The following is a 23709-nucleotide window of genomic DNA, read 5'->3' on the forward strand; positions in this document are numbered from 1 at the left end:
GGCTCCTTTGAGCAGTGTGGAACTACCCAATAGACAGCGGAAAGCTGAGGTAGCAAATGGTTTGTGATGAAAACTACCGGCTCCATAAACACTGATAGTGTGATAGAATTTCTTGAGAGAGTGTTCATGGATGAGGGAATACCCAGAAATTTACTGTCTGATAACGGAGTGCAATTTACGTCCAATTGTTTGAGAGAGTTCTTGAGCAGAATGGGGGTTAAACACGAAATGGTGGCCTTGTTCAGACCTCAAGCCAATGGAATGGTTGAACGGATCAATCACTTGATCATGGCGAATATTCAGTTGTCCCTAGTGAATAGTTTACCTTGTTGGAAGGATCTGAATAATTTGACTTGAGCGTACAGGATCACTCCTCATTCAGGTACTGGTGTTTCACCTTTCATTACCATAAGGACAGGGAACCAGGAATGAAAGAGGTTCCAGGATGGTTAAAGAGCAAGGAATGTGTGTGGGTGGATCGAGATGCAGTAAGAAGAAGTATGGTTGAAAAACAGATCAAAGCCAAGGGTTACTTTGAAACTAAGAAAGGTGTGAAAGAAATGGACATTAAAGACTGAGACTGAGTAGTGGTAAAGAAGAGTGGCTTTGTTAGAAAGGGGGAAAGCTAAAAAGAGGGTTATAGTTTTGCAAGATGGATCTGTGAGGAGTCCAGGGAATGTAAGTAAATGCTCTTGTGGATGTTTATTAATTGGTGAGTGAATAATCACCAACAGAAGGGGGAGACTTGCAAATATTTTAGTCCCTTCTGAATATGTTCAATGATTACATCCCTACTTATACCGATTGTTTGACTTAATGCTATATTTTATGATCTGTAATTCGAAACTATTATTTGTTGTATCTGTTGTATTTTGTAATATGATTTGTGTCTTCTATTCCTGTCTGATGTGTAGAGTTGCTACAATGCTAAGAGCTCATTATTATGTAATGCAGAACTTAGAATGTGGGATAAGAATGTTATCCGATGGAGGGAGTTTGGAGTTGGAGAGAGCCAGAGAGGGTTGATGCAAGAGGTGACTATGTGAATCAGATAAACGTCTGGTTACTCTATGAATGCTGTTGAGTGATCTTTACACTACTCCTGTCTGATCAGGAATTGCAGCTTAAAAGTGTATAAAGAATTCCCAATGCTAGTCATATGATAGGAGTATTACTCAAAGTAGTGGAAAACAAAAATAGGCTATTTGTCACTACCAGGACATGTGAAGATTGAACACACATGTCCTTCCTTTTACCCACATGGCATCCTGCACTTAGGGTTACTTAGGACCTACCTTAGAGGTGATTTATATGCAATAAAACCAGAGATTAAGGCTTGGCAAGTAGTGTTAAATGCCATGTCGAAGTGGCAATAAACTGCACACACAAGCACTGCAATGGCAGGCATGAGAAAGGCTACTTATGTGAGTGGCACAATCAGTGCTGCAGGCCCACTAGCAGCATTTGAAGTACAGGGTATCTGGTATAACACTTTATAAGGGACTTACCAGTGCATCAAATATGCCGTTCAGGTATACACAAATGTCATCATGTTTAGGGGAGAAACACATGCACTTTAGAACTGATAGCAGTGATACAGTGCAAAGAGTCATACGGCCAACAAAAAAGAATCAGCAAAACAGGAGTTAAAAGGCAAGAAGTCTGGGGGAAGATCACCCTAAGGATGCCAGGTCAAACACGTTGGTTGATTGTGTCTTTTTCAATAGTGTGTGTGACATTAGATGTTCTGTGGGAAGCCAACACAGTTTCAACTGTGTAGAACTCATTTATGAGGTGCATGGTAGATGTGGCTAATGTGTTTGTCCATTCCTTGTGGAATTTGCTGGGAATATTTTTGCTGGGTGTTTTGCAGTAATGGCTGCTTTGCAGTGGAATTTGAGGGGTATTGTTCAGGTTGTTTATAAGGTGAAATGTCAGGATTGTTGGAATTTATGGCAGTCCTCTATCTCTTTGGAGACGTTTGGCATTGTATTTTATGTTCAGCCTAACGTTGTCTTGAATTTTTTTATTTTTCTTGATATACAACTTGGACTGTTTATTACAGAGTTCCTCGGATTGGTTGTCTTTAATTTCTAGGAGGAAAGGTTCAAGGTCTCATAGAAGGTCTTTGAACAGTACCAGGAGGCTTTTTTAAGTTTGGTCCTATAAGCAATCAATTGTTATTTTGTTGTTTTGCATCTTGCTCAAGAACCATCTACAATCAATGTTTTGAAGCGCCTGAGTTTGTTGCTGATTGTTTACATTTCTTCTGCATCTCTTCTGCATTCTGTTTCTTAAAGTGATCAGTGGGAGTCAGTGATTCAGAGTCTTTCTTACGTTTGCACATGTGGTCATCTATGTTCAGCACAAAATTTTGTTGTGGAACAGCATGCTTTAAATTAATTGCTAGTCTAATTTCTTCTGACCACTAACTCATTGCATGTGATGGAAATTAAGACATAGGTAGCTGTGCTGTTTGCAGAGTTTAATTCAGGGGTGGCCTTTAGTTAATGACCAACGCTCCCCTTGAGGATTGATTTTCAGGTCTGTCATGATGGCTTACTGAATGAGAAGAATCGATCTGCCTCCATGCCCTAGTCTTTTACCAGTTCTGACACAGTGGAGGTCTTTATAGAGAAATGTTGTCAGCATCTAATTTCTGCTAGTTGTTCCCCGTAATAGGGAACTCCGAAGCATCAGCGAGAAAGCATTTATGCTGCATGTGTTTCCACACCTCTGACCTCCATCACTGACAACTGCGAGCACCTTTACTCACCTCTGCACTTGGAAGTGTCTCTCAGCACAGCTTTTGTCAAGAGCTGTGACTGAGCTGATTATTGTGAGATTGTGCACTTGAGGCCAGAAGAACAACCATTGGCTTTTGCACCTCGCAAATTGCGAAAAATTGTGAGTCGCAATTTGCGAGTCGCAAAAGCCAATGTACAGCAGTATCAGAGACAGTTAGCGTTTCCCAATGGGGTTGCAAAATGCGAGGCTCATGAATATTAATGAGCCACTTGCAATTTGCGACCCCATTGGGAATGGCTGGCCCTCCCAGGGATGGTGGCCTGCTGGGCTCAGCAGACCTCCATGTCTGGGACTGCTTTTCAATAAAGCAGTTTTTTAAAAAAATGCAGCCCATTTTCCTTAAAGGAAAATGGGATGCATTAAAAGGAAAAAAAATGAAATTTTTTTTTTTTTAAGGGCAGGTAGGGGTTCCTGGGACCACTGCCTGCCCTCAAAAAATATTTTTAGAGCAAGTCACAAAGGGGAAGGGGTCCCCCGGGGACCCCTTCCCACTTGCAACTCCATTACCACCCTCTTGAAGAGGGCAGTAAAAGTGTTTTGAGACCACTATCGTGGTTGCAAAACATTCTTACATGGCTTGTGACTCGCTATTAGGAAGGGAAGGCACCTTCCTAATAGCGAGTTGCAAAACACTATTCTGCAAGTCGCAAAATAGTGTTAGTACATTGGCCATGTAGGTTTTTGCATGCGCAAAATGGTTGTACATCTGACCCTTGGTGATATTGGTGCTGGGGTTCACATACTGCATGAGAACTAAGCTACATGGAGTTTGGTTGCACATTTACAACAATGCTTTGTGCACCTTTGCCATCGAAGACCTTTGCTTTATTGTTGGCTTGAAGGTCGCACTTTGAGATTTTCAGAGCAGCCTCAACATCGAATCAAAGCCATCTTTTGGAATATGAACACCCTGGACTTGCTTACCTAAGGAGATTTTCCCTCTGGACATCAAGTACCATGTGCCTAGCCAAATGAATTAATTTCACACTAGGATCAATTCGACGCTGCTCCTTCGAGGGTGCCCATGGACGTCATTTGGAGGTAGTCATGGGTCGCAGCTGTGATCTCTAGCTTGCTCCCTGCTACTCCTGCCACTTCCTCTGTGACCCCAGAGGACGCAAAAGTTGTGCCCCCTCTGAGGCCCGGGCTTGCAAAGGAAGTGCGAGGAGCAGCAGAAGGCAAAATAGAAGTTTCAACTGCGACCCCTGACTATCTCCAAATGACGTCCATGGGTATCCCAAGTGCTCCATTCCTGCTCCCACTCAATTACTACAGATTTTACTGGTGTGACCTCTTTTCCATATGCTGATTTCTCCAGGAATTAACGGTTGAAATAGCTGTGGGAAAAATATATGGAGAGCAAAAGCTTTTGCAAAACTTGTGATGTGAAAACAGACGCATTACTAGCCAATTCGTAACCATGGTCCATATGATACAATACAAAATGAAACCTCAAGACAAATCTGATTTATTGAGCAGGCATTTAATGGCCATTTAGTGTGCTGTCTAAGAAAGAAGTAGCAGTCATTTACTGGCATAAAATAGGAAGCAGAGATATGATGTTAAGATAAAAAAAATACAACAAAAAAGTTTGAGGAGAATCATGTTCACTTAGCAACATTTATATAGTTGGTTACCTTTTTCTTTCTGTTAATTTAATTTAATTCAAAGTACATATGGGATTCCCTGCAGTGTTTAGTCTAATTATTTGAAGTTAATGTTGCTTAATACTTTACACATGAATAATATTGGTGGCCATCAAACATACAGGGCCAGGTGACGAAAGCTCCCATCTACCAAACTCTACATCAGGCCCATAGTTTTTATATCCTCTTCGAAGTCATTTACCTAGCAAGTAGCTTTTAGAGTTCATATCAGGTCTGAGTAGAATAATATACACCTTGGGGAGGAATATGCAAGCCAGAAGCCCTGAACTAGATGCTAGGATAGCAAACACCTCCACGGCCACCATATATTTCTCTTGAGTGCTCAGGTAAGCTGGAATGAAGGAGATCCATACACTTGCAAACACAAGCAGGCTGAAAGTAATATGCTTAGCTTCATTAAAACTATCAGGTAAGTTCCTGGACAGGAAGGCTAATATAAAGCTAAACCCAGCCAAGAAGCCCAGGTATGCCAGCATGAAGTAGAATAGCAGCACTGACCCTTCATAACACTGTATGATGAGTTTCATGGAAGATGATGTGTTGACACCTGAATAAGGGGGGTTTGTAGACAACCACATTGTGCAGATGATAAGCTGAAACATTGAACACAAAATTATTAGGTAAATGGATGTCCTTGTGCCAAACCATTTCTTCAAACTGCTGTTGGGTTTGGTGGCTCTGAATGCAGCAATGACTGTTAGGGTTTTGGCCAAAATACATGAGACGCTGAGTGAAAATACAAGCCCAAATGTCACTTGCCGAAACAGGCAGGTCCATCTGCTAGGGCGTCCAATAAATATGAAGGGACAGAGGAAACACAACTTGAGTGACACCAAGAGGAGGTAGCTCAGGGCCCGGTTATTGGCCCTCACAATTGGGGTGTCCCGGTAATAGAAAAAAATGCATAAGGTTATCAGAGTTAATGAGGATAAGAGTGCTGAGATGGAAGCAAGTGTTGCACCCAAGGGCTCCTCATAGGACAGAAACTCAGTGGCCCTCGGTATACACGTGTCTCTTTTTTCATTGGACCACTCATCTTCTCCACACTTCAAACAAACCGAGAGGTCTAAGAAGAACAAAAAAAGAAAACCAGTCTGTTACTGTATATTTAATCATTCAAGAGTACCATCAAAAGCGTTTATATTGAGATAGAACAAATTATGAATAAGCTTTTCATGTTTTCAACTTCAGGTTTGCAATTGAGTAACTGCAACAATAAAAGGTTAAACGATTTGCAAAGAAATGCATGGCCCTTTAGGTACCTGACATAAACTCATGCCATGTGGCTCTCTACACAAACATTATTGACTCTTTCAATGCAGATATTAATATCTAAATGACAACATTGTTATGCTATGTTAGTCATCCTGAATTTAGGTCTCACTACCAGATGTTGCTCTCCAACTGGATTACTTTCAAAGGCTTATATCGCTAAAGCGTGTCACTGGGAAACCCTTGATCCTTCCTTTACACAATGCACTACTCAAAATATTTTAAACAGAATCTGCTTCCTGATTGGAAGCCATTGTAGGCTTTTGAAGGTTGAGGCCATATGATACCACTTCTTACGTCCCAGCAGGACATGAGCTATTATGTTCTGTAACCCCTGTTATTTATCTAAAAGATATTCTGGGGGCCCTAAATAGCTTATTTTTGATAATTCATTCTAGATTGTACCAATGACAAAATGGCTAGGACCCTATGTGAAAAGAACATGAATCAAACTATTTGGCCAATAACTCTCAAGAAGAAAGGATTGAATGCATTACCAGTGATACCCTGGTTTTCAAAGACAAATCCTTCGCTACCTCTTACCCCAGACATCTCATTAAGGGGACTGGGGTGTGGCATGCTTCGATAGATGTCTGCTATATCTCCTTCGGTCAGCAAACATTTGCAAACATGACTTCTCGGACTATGAAATGACTGAATTTTATATCAGAAGGTTTTCACACTTCCAGCGGTCCTTTACTTCAAAATATTAAGTAATATTGACCTACGTACATGGTTCATATAATTATAATTTTAACACGAGCTGGGTGCCAAAAGAATGGAAAAGCTCAGTTGTAGGAACTATAATGTTGAACAGCATAGTTGATAACACTGAGCCTGGTGGCAAACCGCATTTCAGTTCTTGTGGAGATTATCCGTCTGGGTTTGATCTATTCTCCGCGTTCTCTCTAAAAAATACATAGGGCTTGATTTAGATCATGGCAGATAGGTTACTCTGTCACAACGGATATCCCGTCTGCCAAAATATAAATCCAATAGGATATTATGGGATTCATATTTCGGCAAACAGGATATGCATCACCGTTGTGACGAAGTAACCCTTCTGCCAATTCAGGCCTTTAATCTACTCTAGCACCAGACCTTTCTTCCCTATATCCGTTTGTAAATTTGGGCCTGATTTAGATATTGCCCGACGGGTTACTCCGTCACAGCGGTGATGATAATCTCTTCTGCTAAAATATAAATCCTATGGGAGTTATATTTCAGCAAATGAGATATCCTGCCGGATGGGTTACTCCATCACAATGGTGACAGATATCTCACCTACTGAAATATAAATCCTGTTATATTCCATGGTATTTCTATTTTGGCAGATGGGATATCTGTCACCGTTATGATGGAGTAACCCGTCTGCCAAGATCTAAATCAGACCCTTAATCAGGATGGTACGGTTGATGGTGTTGAATGCTGCAGATAGTTTTTACAGGGTCAGGTTGGGGCACTGCCACCACCCACAAAGGTCCTAAGATCATGCAGGCTTTTAGTTATCACTGACTGAGGTGGTCTGAATAAAAGCCAGTCTCATTTTTATTCAAGATTAGATCAGCTTTTGACAAAAGGCAGTAGTTGTGTCATTCTGTCTGCCTTAGCAGTTTTTCCAGATAGGGTAGATTAGACACTGCCTGATTTGCTTTGCCTGTTCGTTTGTTAATGGAGTAGCATCACTGTAGCCTCTTTAAAAAGTACTTGATACCTTATCTCTTAAGGATTGATTAATTATCTTTCTGAGAAGATGCATCCCTCAAGAACTGATGCTTTGTCTTTGAATGGTCCTGCTTGTACCACAACTTAACTATTTGCACCATCTTTCAGAAATGGTCAGCAGGAACTATCTTAAAAGGGGACAGCTTATGTTCCAAGTCTTCAGCTCGAAGAGTTTCCTAATCTATTTCTCCTTCCTGAATCTCCCACATATTTTATCAGTGTTATTTAAGAACTATTTTACTATGGCAGCACTTCTTGACTGTGATGTATTTGTTTAATCTTGGAAGTTATTCTATTGTTTAAATTCTTTGAGGATTTTCCATACTCCTTTCTGGATTTGGGAAGCCTCATTAATTCTTTTGGCATAATACGCCTTCTTCTCCATCCCAGCAGCTCTTTACATTAATGTACATTAATGTACTCAGCTCCTATAAATGAGTTTAATTTCGATGTCATAATTAGGGCATATGTGCAGTTGATCCCCTTTTTTGCACATGTTTCAGACAATCATTTTTTATGCGCTTGCTCTGTTGTTGTTCACCTTGTGTACAACCTGGGTTTTCACCATAATATCGAGGACAAAATAAGTGGGGCCAAAATATTGTAGCCAAAATATTGACAAGGTAAGTAAATAGAGGTAAGTATAGGATACTTGCTCCCAGAAACTGTCCAATCAATCCTCTGACCGATCAGTTATGGGCAACACAGGAAAATGGCACACGTGGAGGTAGGAAGATTTCAGCTGCAATCTTTATTCATTTCTTACCTTTTTTCTTTTGCAAAGTGCATGTGCCCCAGAGAATCAGACCAGAGGTAAGTTTAGGTTTACTTAATTATATATATATATATGTTTGTATACTTGCGCCCCGCCATGCACAGTATTGTCAATGATGTGAGTTCAGTTGTCAGCAGTAATGTAAAGGATATCACAGAAATGCATGAGTGTTGTAATATGTGAGTTCATAAGCCGTGCATGGGGAGGGCGTAGGTCATACTTAGTTGAAATAACTGTAACTGTTCAATGTCAGTATTTTGTTTTTAAAATAATGCGTTTAAACTGACATTTTCACCTAACTAACTAGTTTTTTTAAATGCAAAGTACAGTATTATTACCCTAGCTAACTATAATGTCACTTTAACCTTTGTATTTTTCAGTGAATTTCTAGGATTTTATTTAATGTAAATTAATATTTTATGACCATATGTAATGCCAACTAGGCACCTTGCACTGACTTTGGCTGTGCATGGTGTGCGGTTGGTCCCAAGGCCGGGTCTGCAGCCAGGTCCTGTATCGACCCTCCCACCGGTAGCCAAGTCCTCACCATGCATAGTGGTAGCCAATGCCTCGCTGCACACAGCCAAACGCCACATGGCCAAACCCCAGTTCAAGGGGACCCACCGCAGGCACTTGGGCACAGCCCCTTTTGTTAAAAATATCTTTTTATTCCAGTGAGTGTCCCGCACTGAATTGTTCTGCGTCCATGATAGTTCCAAGCTCAACATCTTCGCACAGGTCAGTAAGGCAAAGTCAAAGCCTTTATTTTGGTTGCTCAATTTAAGGCTTCACTCACATCATCCCTTGAATTATTTCTGTCTCAATCACTTGCCACGTAAAGGAGCCCTTGATAGTTCTGTCAGGGGAACTATATACCACAGGAGGAAAGGCAGGAGGGTACATTTACATTTTCACCATAGGATCACATGTGAACACCCCCCTGATCTTCTGTTCACTGTCCACCCTGTAAGTAGATTGAACCATTTAGGTTATGCTGAGTTATGATGGACAAATGTTTCAGGGTTTGCGTTCCTCTGATTCAGATTGCCTTTGTGTGGCAGTGCTGTGGTTTGACATGTTACTCCGTCTATTTTGTAATGCACAGCAATAGCACATGTGGGTCTCTCAGCTGTGCCATGTACACATGTACAGTGCACCCCCGGACTTCGTTTATCTGGGGGTTTGCACTGATCCATCTTAGGTGGTATCTACTTGCTTCAGTTGGTGTATAATATCAACTTAGAGTGGCAACCGAAAGCGTTGGCAGAGGTATGCACCTTATCCAAGCAATAAACCACAATCTTAGTCAGGGTAAGTGAGGCACACACTAAAAGTTCACCTGTGCTCACCCTCTGGTAGCTTTGCAAAGAGCAGTCAAGCTCATCTAAAGAGGCAATGTGTAAAGTTGTGTGCACATACATACATTCACAAAGAGTAACACAGTGAAAATACCACAAAAAGTGCTTCACACCAGATTAGAAACATAGCCAATATTTATCGGAGTAAAACAAGACATGAACTATAAAAATCTAATAATTATAAGTAAAGATATGAATTTGGCAAGAATAAATACCACTGTAGTGCTTAGAAGCAAATAGCACCAATCTAAGCTATCCAGTCACGCTTGTCCAGGTAAAATCCAAACTTACTGTATCACTGTGATGAAGCGCAGGCCAGATACAGGAGTCACGCAGACCCACTGCAATGTACCGTGGTTGCGTGGTACAAAGCAGTAGCTGCGTCACTGTCGATCGTGGAGATGGAGGGATGCGTTGGTACTGAGCTGCACAGAGTCGAGGTTGCATTGAAAGTCACGAAGCAATGTGCATCGGGGTTATGCGTCGTCGTCGGACCACTGGGCTATAGGCGCTGCATGCAGCACAAGGCGATTCGAAGGCGCTGCAGCGGGAATGTGGAAAGTGCATTGGATACTGGGAGAGATACATTACGCAGTCGGCGAACGATGTCAGCGGCTCGAGCAGCAGCAGCTATGCCTCGATGTCGAAGGAGAATGCGCCAGTTCTGATCGGCACAACCCGGTTGATGTGTTGGTTTCTTGGGTTGCAGCACAAAATAGTTACTTCCAGCGGCCCATGACTGCATGGCACCATTTGGCAGAGCAGAACTCACGGCAGAGTCCATGTGCGGATAGCAAGATACAGAGGAAGCCTTAGATATTCCTGAGACTTCAGAAACAGGGGGCAAGCCAACAAGCCCTTGTAATACTTAAGTTCTTTGGATGTAGAGAGTCAGTTCCAGTCCTTCTCATACACAGGCAAGAAGCAGCAGGCAACAGGCCAACACAGCAAAGCAAAGTGGCAGTTCCTCCTGGCAGCAGAGCAGCTCTTCTTCCTGGTAGAAAATCCTCTGTTCCAGAAGTGTTCCGAGTACATGGTGTCAGAGGTCCAGTACATATACCCAATTTAGCCTTTGAAGTGGGGAGATTTCAAAGAAAGGTCTTTGTAGTGCACAAGACCCTGCCATTCCCTACCTCCAGATTCACTACAGGGGATATGCAACCCTTTGTGTGGGGACAGGACACAACTCTTTCAGGTAGAAGTGTCAGCTCCTCCCACTCATGCAGCTCAGTCTGATCCATCAACATGCATATGACAACTCAAGCACACATATCCTTCCTTTATGTGTGTTTGTCTAGAGGGAATGCAGGAAGGCAGCTGTCACCCACCCCAGACGTGTATTCCAGAGACAGGCAGACGACACCAAATGATTCAGTAATAAAATGCCAACTTTCTAAATGTGAACTGAAACTAGAGCGCTGTGATTTGCACTACCTTAAACACTCATTAAGGGGGTGTAACTAATGCATCATCATTGTTTATGTATGCTTAACTGGTTCACACTTATTGCAAACACTAAATGAAAACAAAACAATTTACACTTTGTAATCACAGATTATCTAAAGGAGATCCAAGGAATCCAAAATGAAAGAAATGCTTAAACGAGTTCTTCTTGTTGATGTGTTGTCTTTTATTGACACATCAGTTTTTGCAACAAGTCCTTTTCAAAAATCCAATAAATTCTTGTATTAGAGGAAATTAAATCAATCCCAATGCATTTCGGGTGTTGCCATCACCCTTCTTCAGGAGTATTCTACAAATAACAAAAGTGTTCACATTTACAATACATTACATCATTGTTAGAGTTTTTTAGACTTAAAAATCTTAGTGCTTGTTGAAAATGGTTGAAAAAAATGAGGATGAAGAGAAGAATGGTATATCATTTACCAGGAGGAAAAAGAAAATCTTAAAGAATTGTGAAGAGTTGTTAATAAAGCTTTCGAGGTGGTGATGAAGAAAACTAATGAAGAACCACAGCGCCCACAATGCAACAGCATGCTGCGTGTCTTAATGCGTAGAGAAGGAATCACAATGTGAAAGACTGTGTCATCTACCTTAAATGGAGATCGTAGTAAACTAAGATATTAGTGTAAGAACACTGATTCAAAAGTCTGACTCACAACCTGTAAAATGAAAACCGGTGTAAATGTAGGTTATTCCTACGTACGTGGAGTTAAGTGTTAGTCATGTGACCTTAACGGTGGAGACTCACCCTTGATTTCCTCATATAAATGCGATAAAACGCAATCTTTCTTAAGGGGCAAAAACCCAGTACCAACGTGCTCGTTTCCTCATTTCAATGTGGTAGGGCGTGATGCCTCTGGAAGGGCAAGAATGCAGTCACCGCGCACTCGTAAGTAATGCGGTTTTTATGCCTTGTATCGCATGGCTTAGGAACGATGCCAAGAATCACTGCAAAATAGAATTAGCAAACAAAGGTGTAGAAACCTCGTTTGTTGAAAAAAGTGGCGTATATTGAAATCATGCAGCCCTCAAAAAAGAGAGGTTCCTTACCTACATCCTGAGAGACGTGACTGTATTACGGGAAAACGCTCTGGTGAGAAGAGATCACGGATGTAATAGCGGAAACGAAAGCTTGAGTATATATTCACGTGGGAGTTAGTGAAAATCACGTATGAATTAGTAGAAAGAGGTGATGGACAAAAACTAGAGAAGAGGAATTAAATGTCAGCCAAGTTGAGATGGTAACGATGTAGTTGTATAATTAAAAGAAAGACATGATACCTTAGCTGAAAAATAGAGAAACAAGCATCTGTATGAATGAATAAGTTGTTTCACATATCGAATGCGATTACTCTCATATTAATTGCCGTTCGCTCCACATACATGAATTATGGCTTGTTCAACAATATGCTGTTTATGAATTGTACATCTTAATAAGAAGTTACGTTGAATCGATAAATACAAAAAGGAAGGCCACAGATATATTACATTGTTGTACAATGTTGTGCAGATAAAATCCAATTATTAACGTGTGTCAGCTTGACTTAAGTACATAAAAAGCAATGATAACAACTTCTTGAAATTTACAAACAATGCGGTTATTGCAAATCCATCTGTCAAAATGTTTAAACAGTTGTGTGTAGATAATGTTGATATTACTAACATGATTATGTGAAGGCAACCTATACAAATAAAGAATATAAATTAATACTTTAGAAGGAGCTTAGTGCTCATAAACCCAATGTACATTAAATGATAGAATACCCCAGCTGCGCTGTTGAGCGAAGTGGTGATTTCGACTATAGACACATGTGTGTAACTGGCTCTATAATGCTTAAGTGTCAACTTATGCGTGCTCAACCTCTTAAATACTTATGGTTGGTGAAAGATCAAGTTTATCTGTCTGCATTAAATTGTTGTTGAACGTGACCTGAAAATATGATTCTAAATATGTAATACATGTGACCAGCGTGTAAGCAGCTAGTGGTGGATACAGTGGGCTCAAAATTTGTGGTTCCATGAGGTTAAACTGAATGTTCTAACTGGTGGACTGGTACTCATAGGAAACAGGAAAATTCTATGCGATCATTCAAACCTTTCGGGTACATGGTGTTCAAGGTCCTGATCCAGAAGGTTTCTCTCTGAGTGATATGTTTTGATATGTCCTTGTCTTTGCTGTCATAAACTACTTCCAGGACACTGAATTTGAGTTGCGCGATGGTGTGATGTGCTTCCTCCCAATGGTTTGCTAAAGGAGAATTGAGATTCTTGGTGCAGATTCTACTTTTGTGTTCCGTGATGCGGATACGTAAAATTCTTTCCATCTTACCCACATAATACAAGCCACATAGGCATCGTATTACGTAAACGACATTTTGAGGGTTGCAATTGGCCGTGAAATTCAGTTTGATAGGTTTGCCTGACCACGAGTGTGCTATGTGGGTACCCTGAATAACATTGTTACAGTGTGAACAGTTGTGACAACGCGTCATTCCTTTGTATTGTTGACCTGTCTCTTGTGTGTCCTGTTTTTGAGTAGTTCTTTGAGGTTACGGGAATGTTTATAAGCAAAGATTGGGCGGTCTCGGAAGAGATCGCCAAAGTCTGGTTCAGTTTGTAGTAAGTCCCATCTGTTTAGGATTATTTTCTTGATCGCAGTCGAGTGGGTTGAGAAAATGGAGACAAAGACCTCCTTATTCTCTGTTGTTTTAGTTTTCTTCTTCAAGAGTTCTGATCTTGGAAATCCCTCTGCCTCAGCTGCTGCCTTACCCACTATCTGTTCTGGGTACCCCCGTGTCAAAAAATCCTTCTTGGTGTTATCAAGAGTTATTGACAGTTGAGTCGAATGTGAAGTGATACGTTTGATTCTCAGGAATTGGGAGAGTGGTAGGTGTCTTTTCAGGGATTCCGGATGAAAACTGGTATACAATAGTGTGTTATTGCGATCTGTGGTTTTTTTGAAAATCTTAGTAGTAATGATAGAATCCTGTAAATCAATGTTTACATCTAGGTAAGATATGGATCGATTGTCCAGGGTATGTGTGAATTGGATCCTAGGGTTAAATTCATTGAGTTCGCTAAGTTTCCTTTCTAGGTGTTGTTTTTGACCTTGCCACATGATGAAAATATCGTCAATATACCTTCGATATATGAGAAGATGGTCTGTCCATGAGGGGTCATTTAAAATGTTTTCCTGTTCGAACTTCATCATAAAGATGTTAGCGTAGCTAGGTGCTCCCGCAAAACCCATGGATGTGCCATTGGTTTGGAGAAAAAATCTCTCTTTCCATTTGAAGTAACTGTGAAAAAGACTGAATTGTAATAATTCTATCAGAAAAACTTTGTTGGCTGCTATGTTTTCTTGTTGTAATAGTGCCCACTCTACCGCTTCAATACCCTCGGAATGGGGTATGGAGGTGTATAGGGACACGACATCTACTGTACTTAACCAGATCGGTTCTCCGGAAGGTAAAGAGAGTTCATCCAATAATTTGAGAAAATGTGTGGTGTCTTGAACATAAGTGGGCCCTGATTGTACAAAAGGTTGTAAAAATGAATCTAAGTAGTGTCCTATTGGTTCATGAATGGAATTGCAACCTGAAACTATCGGACGAAAAGGGGGATCATACAAGTTCTTGTGTATTTTTGGCAACATATACACCATTGGTCTGCGTGGAAATTGTGTGTGTAAAAATTCAAAAGTTTTTTTGTTAATCCAACCCATTTCTTTGGCATGTGTCAATATGTCTAATAAGGTTGTGAGAAATTCAATGGTAGGGTCCTGCTCAAGTGGTAAATATGTTGATTCGTCTGACAGCATCTCATTGACCTTAGTTTCATAAAAGACACGGTCCATAACAACTAGGGCGCCCCTTTATCAGCTGGAAGAAATGTTAGTGATGTGTTTTTCTTCAATGATTGCAATGCTCTCTTGTCTGAAGTAGACATGTTTTGTTGTTTCTTGTATGGTATCGCTAAGGAAGAGAGGTCCCTCTTGACCAGAGTCTCAAAAGAGTCAAGAACTTTATGGGATGTTGGAGGCATAAATGTACTTTTGGGTTTAAATTCTGTATACTCTGTCTCCACAGAGCTGATACTCGAAGGAATTTGATTTGAGAAAAAGTATCTGAGTCTGAGTTTTCTCATGAATTTAAAAAATTCTATCTCTGTGTTGAAAGGCGTGGTATGATAGGTGGGGACAAAGGATGTACCTTTATTCAATAATGCGATTTGTGCCTTTGACAAAATAGTTGAAAATATGTTGACTACTAATGCTTCTTCTGTCTCCTGCCTGTTCTGGGCTGTTTTTGACTTTCCGCTACCTCTACGGGTTTTATGCTGCTTGTGTCGGGTAAAGAATGTGTGATGGGTGGGTTGTTGGCTGCTGGGCTGGTTTCTAAAAAAGAAACCTTGGAGCCCGAAGTGGACAGTGCTTGTGAAATCGTGGAATCTGTTGTGGATGGTACAGGTGTGTTGTTCAACTGAGTGTCACTGAGAGAGGCTATGCTTTCCTCAGATGAGGCATCCCCGGGTTTTTGGTATGTGCGTTTGCATGCATATACCTCCGCCCAGGAGTATACCTCATCTAGCTTGTAGTCTATTGTGTCTCGTCTAAATTTGCGTACCTTACGTTCATGTACCTCTTTTGCGTACTGATCTAATTTCTTGTTAATAGCTTCAAGAGATGATGTCAATTCTTCGTCTGTCATACGTGTCTTTAAAGACTCTTGAAGATCTTTTATTTCTTTTTCAAGACCTGTTAGGACCATGGATAGTTCCTCTACTATTAATAGAATCAAGTCCAAAGAACACTTATTTAAAATTGAATACCATTTATCCATGAACTTTTTGTTCATCTTGAATAACAACCCCCTCAGAATCCTGCTTGCCTTATGATATTGTACCAATGTGGTCGCATGTAGACGTTGATTAATTTCACGCCTCATTAAATATTCTAACTGTCTGAGTTGGTGAACAACTGGACCTTGTGTAACATCAAATGTCCGTACCTCTCGGATGAGACCATAGATCTCTTGTGCTTCAATGGCACTGTAAGCTTTAGTGTCAGCCTTGTTGTCTGTGAGGTTCAAAATGTCTTCAAATGACATGTTTTGGTGTTGGTGCTGCTGTAAGCTGTGAGGGTAAAAAATCAAATGAACTGAAAAATGTAACAGCTATGTGCGCACTCGATTTGTTCAAAATAAACTGAGAATCTGTTCGTCTTTCCGTTATACTAGTTTTGTGTGCAATGCCTGAGGTGGGATGTATGACGTTACAACGCACACTTTTACAACGCATGCACTTACAACGCATTTTTTACAACGCATAATCCATTACAACGCATGACATTACAACGCATGACACTACAACGCATTTTTAAAAAATACCTTTACAACGCATTGCCATTACAACGCATACTACCTTTACAACGCATACCATTACAACGCATTATATTAAATTACATTTAAGGTAAGTATTAGATAGTATAGGGGTAAAAATTACTATTATAACTCCAGGGGGTGCAACAGTAGGGTAAGTGTTGGATAGTATAGGGGTAAAAATTACTATTCTAACTCCAGGGGGTGCATCAGTAGGGTAAGTGTTGGATAGTATAGGGGTAAAAATTACTATTCTAACTCCAGGGGGTGCAACAGTAGGGTAAGTGTTGGATAGTGTAGGGGTAAAAATTACTATTCTAACTCCAGGGGGTGCAACAGTAGGGTAAGTGTTGGATAGTATAGGGGTAAAAATTACTATTCTAACTCCAGGGGGTGCATCCGTAGGGTAAGTGTTGGATAGTATAGGGGTAAAAATTACTATTCTAACTCCAGGGGGTGCATCAGTAGGGTAAGTGTTGGATAGTATAGGGGTAAAAATTACTATTCTAACTCCAGGGGGTGCATCATTAGGGTAAGTGTTGGATAGTATAGGGGTAAAAATTACTATTCTAACTCCAGGGGGTGCATCAGTAGGGTAAGTGTTGGATAGTATAGGGGTAAAAATTACTATTCTAACTCCAGGGGGTGCATCAGTAGGGTAAGTGTTGGATAGTATAGGGGTAAAAATTACTATTCTAACTCCAGGGGGTGCATCAGTAGGGTAAGTGTTGGATAGTATAGGGGTAAAAATTACTATTCTAACTCCAGGGGGTGCATCAGTAGGGTAAGTGTTGGATAGTATAGGGGTAAAAATTACTATTCTAACTCCAGGGGGTGCATCAGTAGGGTAAGTGTTGGATAGTATAGGGGTAAAAATTACTATTCTAACTCCAGGGGGTGCAACAGTAGAGTAAGTGTTGGATAGTGTAGTGTAATATTATGCGTTGTAATGGTATGCGTTGTAATGGTAGTATGCGTTGTAAAGGAATGCGTTGTAAAGGTAGTTTTTAAAAATGCGTTGTAATGGTATGCGTTGTAATGTCATGCGTTGTAATGGATTATGCGTTGTAAAAAATGCGTTGTAAAGGTAGTGCGTTGTAAAAGTTGCGTTGTAAAGGTTGTTCCCCCCTGAGGTGGTTCTACCCTGCCACCTGTTAATGAGAACTGAAACTAGAGCGCTGTGATCTAGACAGGATTTGCACTACCTTAAACACTCATTAAGGGAGTGTAACTAATGCATCATCATTGTTTATGTATGCTTAACTGGTTCACACTTATTGCAAACACTAAATGAAAACAAAACAATTTACACTTTGTAATCACAGATTATCTAAAGGAGATCCAAGGAATCCAAAATGAAAGAAATGCTTAAACGAGTTCTTCTTGTTGATGTGTTGTCTTTTATTGACACATCAGTTTTTGCAACAAGTCCTTTTCAAAAATCCAATAAATTCTTGTATTAGAGGAAATTAAATCAATCCCAATGCATTTCGGGTGTTGCCATCACCCTTCTTCAGGAGTATTCTACAAATAACAAAAGTGTTCACATTTACAATACATTACATCATTGTTAGAGTTTTTCCGAATAGAAATCTTAGTGCTTGTTGAAAATGGTTGAAAAAAATGAGGATGAAGAGAAGAATGGTATATCAGTTACCAGGAGGAAAAAGAAAATCTTAAAGAATTGTGAAGAGTTGTTAATAAAGCTTTCGAGGTGGTGATGAAGAAAACTAATGAAGAACCACAGCGCCCACAATGCACCAGCATGCTGCGTGTCTTAATGCGTAGAGAAGGAATCACAATGTGAAAGACTGTGTCATCTACCTTAAATGGAGATCGTAGTAAACTAAGATATCAGTGTAAGAACACTGATTCAAAAGTCTGACTCACAACCTGTAAAATGAAAACCGGTGTAAATGTAGGTTATTCCTACGTACGTGGAGTTAAGTGTTAGTCATGTGACCTTAACGGTGGAGACTCACCCTTGATTTCCTCGTATAAATGCGATAAAACGCAATCTTTCTTAAGGGGCAAAAACCCAGTACCAACGTGCTTGTTTCCTCGTTTCAATGTGGTGGGGCGTGATGCCTCTGGAAGGGCAAGAATGCAGTCACCGCGTACTCCTAAGTAATGCGGTTTTTATGCCTTGTATCTCATGGCTTAGGAACGATGCCAAGAATCACTGCAAAATAGAATGAGCAAACAAAGGTGTAGAAACCTCGTTTGTTGAAAAAAGTGGCGTATATTGAAATCATGCAGCCCTCAAAAAAGAGAGGTTCCTTACCTACACCCTGAGAGACGTGACTGTATTATGGGAAAACGCTCTGGTGAGAAGAGATCACGGATGTAATAGCGGAAACGAAAGCTTGAGTATATATTCACGTGGGAGTTAGTGAAAATCACATATGAATTAGTAGAAAGAGGTGATGGACACTTTCTAAATGTGGCATTTTCAGAACTGCAATATAAAAACCAACTCCACTAAAGGATATGGTTTTAAATTATGAGTCCAGAGACACCAAATTTTATTTTTCTAAATTTTCCCCAATTGGAAGCTACACTCGTAAAATGTATCAAGGCAGCTCCAATGTTAACCTACGGGAAAGATGGACCTTGCAGTAGTGGAAAATGAATTTAAGAGTTTTTCACTACCAGGACATGTAAAACTTAAAAAGTAAATCTCCTTTTAAATACATGCAAAACAAACAATTGATGGATGGAATGCTGTATAATGCAAACATTCACACCCAGTCACAAGGATCTGGGTTTAATCCATTATTCTTTTGCTCACCAAACCACCCAGTTTTGACCCAGCCATATGCAAATCAGTCTTGACCCTGTTCCTTGTGGGAACAGTCCAGACCAAACTGCCAAACTCGGTCCTCTCTGGACTGGAAAGAAGCATCCTGGGACCGGTTTCAGGGCCTGCCAATGGGCTGTCCAGGGCCTACTCTAGAATTGACCTATGTGTAGTAAAAAGGAAGGTTTAGGTCTGGACAAGTATTTTAACTTGTCACGTCGAAACAGAAGTTTAAAATTGCACACACAGGCTCTGCTATGGCACGCTTGATACATGTTTAAAGGGCTACTTATGTGGGTGGCACAACTTATGTGGGTGGCACAATCAATGCTGCAGGCCCACTAGTAGTATTTGATTTATAGGCCCTTGGCACATGTAGCACCCTGTACTAGGGTCTTATAAGTACAATTTAATATGCCAATCATTGATAAACCAATTGTTATCGTATTTTAGACACAGAACACCTGCACTTTAGCACTGGTCAGCAGTGAAAAAGTGCACATAGTTCTACAACCAGCTAAAACAAAGTTCAGCCAAACCGTCAAAAACAGAAGGCAAAAGGTTTGTGAAACAATGTCAAGGATGCCAGGTCTAACACCCATGTTAGCAGGAAGTTCTATTTGGATAAACTCCATCGCCGGCAGAGTCAACCAAGAGCCATTCCTTTAAGGTGTTTTGAGACTTGAGACTGACAAACAGGAAAGCCTACCAGGTACATCAGAACCAATGAAATTAGGAGCAGGCCAGCACAGGGTTGGTGCACCAACGACGTTGACTCTACGCAATGTGGGGGTAACAGAAGGCGACACTCCTCTCTCTCTCTCTCTTTGGAACAAATGCACATATTTGCTCAAAGATGCACATTTTTGTTTGTATATGTCTTGATATGTTAGTGCACGTACTTTTCAGAAGTTCTACAGATTTTTGTGACTCAAAAATACAGATTTGCGGTTCCTGTTTGCACTACAGCATTTTATTTGTAAATTTAAACCAGAGTGTCTACCTATTCGCCCTCTGACTTCGTGAACACCTGTGTGTAGTTTCAAGTTTTTAATTGCGTAAATAACACGCCCAGTGTCACAAAATAGGAAAATGCAATTGAGGAGGAATATAGTAAATATAGTAACCTTGTAAATATATTCCTAACCTGTTCCATTTGTGATTTCACCAGAAGCACAGGGCACACAGTCATAGCAGCATGCTGGTTGTCCTTGACGCAGAACCTTATGGAATCCAGGAGTGCAGCTTGCACTGCACACTGACTGGGGAACCTATGAGGTGAGTGAAAAAGATGAACAAAGTAACAACAGGCACAGAATGTATTGTATTGTAATTACATTTATATAGGGCTTACTACCCCTGACGAGGCGTCAAATCGCTTTTTCGGCGAGTAGCATGTTACTCTGGAACCCATAAAGGATTAGTGGTGAATTAGTATAGTGAAATATGAAAGAAATTTGAGTGTCATTTTCTCGTGTATTTCATTATTGCATTATTTATTAATTCATTAATATAACGTTAATAAACTGAGTACCTTATACATAAAAACATCTGTATGCAAGCAGGTGGAGAAAACCAAATGTGGGAAATCATATCTGTGTTTGTGAAATACGTGCATAAAGGGATTTGAAAAACTTGAAATTGTAAAAGATGTCCCAGAATCTGAGAAAGCAAACGAGGAAATGTGATTGAATTGGATGTCTAGGAAATTCTATAAAATGGAACATGGAAAAAATTGCAAGTTGTAGTAGAAGGGATATTTAATTTGACTGTTTACAGCCAAAATATGAGACGTGGTAATCGGAGACTAGCACTGTTAAGAGAACTGGTGAGCACAAGGACACAGAATTACCACAGGACCTGGGGAACAACAGATATGCTGAAAGCATTTTGAGATGTTATGGATGTTCACCATGTAGTCCAATCACTGAGGTACATTTTCAAAGGAAAAATTAGCTTCATTAAAAGTGGTAAGTTTTCGCCTCCATACACAGAGCCCAGCAGAACCAAGTTCCTCTTTATTTCGGGTTTGGCAAATCCATGCAAGATGTCAGGCAGAGTTCGCAGAGTCACACTACGTGGATCTTCGCGATGGTGAAAAAGACCGCCAGGCTACGCGGAGTTCCACGAGCGACGGAGTCCAGTCCGTCATGCTGTTCAGACAGATTTTTAGCTCCAAGAGTTTCTCCCGCGCTGTAAAATCAGCACAAATGGCATCATGCGGAGCGACGGAGGGCGTTGCTTTTTTCTGCCTCTCAAGTAGATTTTCTACTCGAGCAGCAGCTTCCTCAAGGCGAGAGGCAGTTTCCTCAAAACGACTGGTAGTACCTGCCACGACTGAATGCGTTCAGAAATCTTGCCGAGAGGTGGACTAGCACGCAATTTCTCTCGCTCCCTAACTTAACGCTGGCGAACCACATGAGAGAAAAAACTCAGCTCCGCGTCGTGGAGTTTTTCGGAACTCCGCTCTCGGCGCAGAGTGGGCAAAACTCCAAGCACTCTGTAAGCGGAGTGGCATTCCTCGCACACCTCTAGCCAGGACTAGCAATGGTGGAGGTGCACTTTGGTGTCTGAGTGGGGGGGGATACCATTTTACTACTTTGCACTTTGTGAAATAAAGCAATATATTTCTCAAATCAGCCTCTAAGAATTGCCTGACTCAGGAGCAGTTCTCAGGGTGATAAACTGTACCAGTGACATTTATTTTATATTGTGCATAATGCCAGGCTGCTCGTAAAACATTTTGGTTTTTCAATAGACCTTTGTAATCACATACTGACCCTCGTATATGACTCAAAGGATACATAAGGGATAGTTGTTTAATATGGTCCAAGCCTGCATTTGAGGGGTTCTCATGACATTTGTAAATGTTGCTGGAACCCCGAGATGACTATAAAGGACAGTATTACACGTTATGGTCTATTGTTTTATAGCACATGTTTATTTTGGGATATTTAGCCTTAAAAAACTGATTGTTTTTAAAAATGCAGCCACCAAAGGACCCAATCTGGAAATAGAATCTTTAGATTTTGTTTAATAGCACATGTTTATTTTGGGATAGCTAGCCCTAAGAAACTGATTGGGTCCTATGGTGGCTGCATTTTGAAAATCAATCAGGAAATAGAATCTTCAGATCTTGTTTACCTTTTATGAATACATTTTTTGATAAACGATGGACAATGGTGAAGGCCAGTGGATTGTGGAATTCTGTGGCTGCAGGGTAAAATTCAGATTTATTTATTTACCATATTCATCACACAATATGCCACATAAGGTGCATAATTTTCAGACTTCCCCAAAAAATGGTTTCTATTTCAAAGGGATGAAAGAATATAGACGATATTGTACTGCATACTGCGTTTTTTGCTGCATAATTTAAATAACCTTGCTGGCTAATACACTCCTCCTTGGTGTAGAAGTCAAGTTTCTTAGCAGTGGTATGGCTCTGCAGAATGAGTTGGGACTGGGGAGCGAAGGGGTTGGCTGCCTGCAGGGGTTTGGACAGATGGTTAATGGATTACCACAAAACTTTCAAGGAAGAGCTGAGGTGGATGAGCATTGTTTTTGGAAGGTTTTGTGAAGATTCTACAAATGGCGCCAAAGTTATAAGCAAAACAAAAAATGCCTTTCCTGAAGAAACGTAGTCCTAACCATAACTATAACTGACAGGTACGGCCATGTAGACAGCTCATTCATCTGAAATTGGACTAAAAAAAGATGGCGACTTAAATGTGAGCTGCTGCACTAGCTCCTCCTTCCCACTGGGGAGACTTCTCCAGAAGCACTATCGTAATCATTCATCACCTCCCCGGTAATCTTGCATCTGGGATTCCTTTGGCTTCCTGGCAATCTGATCTCTCTTCTCAGAAGAAGATGATGTACACTGCTACAATCCGAGGTGGGGCCATGGGGGTTCACACTCACATTTGTCCAAGCAACCCCAGTGTAAGGATGGACACTCCATGGGCTGGATCTTGACAGCACTCTCAGTGACTGAAGAGAAAGAGATGGAGGTGGCGGATTCATTCCCCATGAAGAGGAAAGTCTCGGCATAGATAAGAACAGTAAGGCTTAGATAGACTCTGAGTTAGATGCTGACATCCAGAGTAGCGTGCGTCAGTTTCCTGATCAGGCAGAGTTGACTAGTGCTTCTCAGCCGATGACGGTGGTTGAAATCGGCAAGGACAGCACTGGTTCTTTTCCTACCCGGGATACTGCTATAGATGCTGGTATGCAGTTGCTGAGCCACGAGGCCATTTCTGCCAGTCTTTGCTGTTGCACAGTTTTGACTCTAGGCAGAATGGATTTGATGCCATGGGCTCTCAAACAAGCAAAGAATTGGCTCAGAACCCCTCTCTTAATAACTGCACTGTCGCGTGTTGGGGTGGGGTGCTTGCGATTCGGGAGGTCATGCAACTCAAAGCTTATATGATGACTCTCTTGTTGATTTCCTCCTGTTGTC

This window comes from Triturus cristatus, chromosome 8 (genome assembly GCF_964204655.1).
Source record: "Triturus cristatus chromosome 8, aTriCri1.1, whole genome shotgun sequence".
NCBI lineage: Eukaryota > Metazoa > Chordata > Amphibia > Caudata > Salamandridae > Triturus > Triturus cristatus.